This window comes from Arachis hypogaea, chromosome 13, assembly GCF_003086295.3.
Source record: "Arachis hypogaea cultivar Tifrunner chromosome 13, arahy.Tifrunner.gnm2.J5K5, whole genome shotgun sequence".
NCBI lineage: Eukaryota > Viridiplantae > Streptophyta > Magnoliopsida > Fabales > Fabaceae > Arachis > Arachis hypogaea.
Window position 1 is genome coordinate 16,065,107 of NC_092048.1, and position 1,578 is coordinate 16,066,684.

At 29.7% G+C, this 1,578-nt stretch overlaps 1 non-coding gene across 1 annotated transcript; it reads left to right on the plus strand.

The window, feature by feature from the left end:
• Positions 1 to 672: 672 nt before the first annotated feature.
• Positions 673 to 752, plus strand: TRNAL-UAG (transfer RNA leucine (anticodon UAG)). The gene has a single exon. It is a non-coding gene; the product is annotated as a tRNA-Leu (tRNA).
• The last annotated feature ends 826 nt before the right edge of the window (positions 753 to 1,578 follow it).

Sequence of the window (1,578 nt, forward strand, 5' to 3'; positions counted from 1 at the left end):
CTGAGTCTTAATTATCGTGGTAGAAAATTGTGTCTATCATTTTTCTTTCTTTTATTTTTCGTCTGGTTTTTGTTTTCTTTTCATGCTTTTGGTCTCATTTTATTGCCTTAACATGTTTTTTATTCGAAGTCTGAATTTTATTGAGCCTGAACAGTTTTTTAGCTCTGTGGGGCCGAATAAGATGAGGTTGCGAAGAAGAAAAAAAGCGATGGGTTTTGTGGTATGGGCTGTATGTCAATCCTAATGGATAAAGACATAAATAATTGAGTATAATTCTTGGGCCTAAAGCCTTCATATTTCAAGTAAAGAACTTTTGACCCTAAAGAATCTGTTATTTTCATTCCAAAAACAAAAATCTGAGATCTTATGATATTGACAAAAAAAGTATTTGTTTCTTGCTAAACAAAATAAACTTTGGCAACTAACAGAGTTGGTCTAATGGTTAACTTATTAGTTCGCTTAAGTAAATGCCGTATGGGAGGGGGTTTTAATTTCGTCTTGTGCATTAAACAATCTATGATGCAAACCCTTAAACAAAGCTCAAATAAGTAATGAATTAGTTTTTGACCGATTAGGGGCTATTGCAGGAAACAAAAAAATAAAAAGAATTAGTTTAGGCTACTACTCAGTAAATAATTTTATATAAAATATAGAAAACTCATGTTTGTACAGGACAGTTTGGCCGAGTGGTCTAAGGCGCCAGATTTAGGCTCTGGTCCGAAAGGGCGTGGGTTCAAATCCCACAGCTGTCATTTTTCATCATCACCGGTTTTTTCTTTTTCTTTTTTTTTTTAATTTACATATTAGTTTATATAATATGTTACTAAATATATGTCCACACTTTCTAAAGCACGAGAACACAGTGTGACAAGATCCGCACTCCATGTGCTCTCTTACTACAAAATTATAAAACATTTATATTATTCTTATTGCTCGCATTAATCATATATAATCATTTCTACTAACAAATATTTATATATACATAACTTTCCATATTCAGTTAATAAAAATTGAACTCTAGAATTTGATGGTTATAGAAATTCTGATAATATATTATAAAATTATTTATCTTAAAAATATAAATTAATAAATAAAAATATATAAATAATTATATATTTCTAATAAATCTCGTACATATATTTAGAAAAAATAAATATTTAGCTAATATGTATAATAAGAGCACATATTAAAATTATCGATTAAAGTTTTTTTTTTAATCAACAAGTACAAAGTTTAAGTTTTTCATCTATTTATTATACATTTACTCAAATAAAGAATTAAATTTTTTTTGCTACTTCAGTAGATCCAAATAAGAATCATGCTACTACGCTCACTAATAAAACTGTTATACTATCAAATAAGACATATAATATATAATTCATATCAGCCTAGCTATGACGAATTACACTAGCTCACTTCCTAAACTCTTGCATAGTTGCATGTATCAAAGTACTTACTATATATATGAGTTAATAATAGTGACACGGCGGAACACGGCGCAGGGAAGGAATAGGCTTTCAACTGGATGGGAAAAGGATCCACGGGTTTGGAATCGAGAGGAGTTCCTGCGATTAGAGC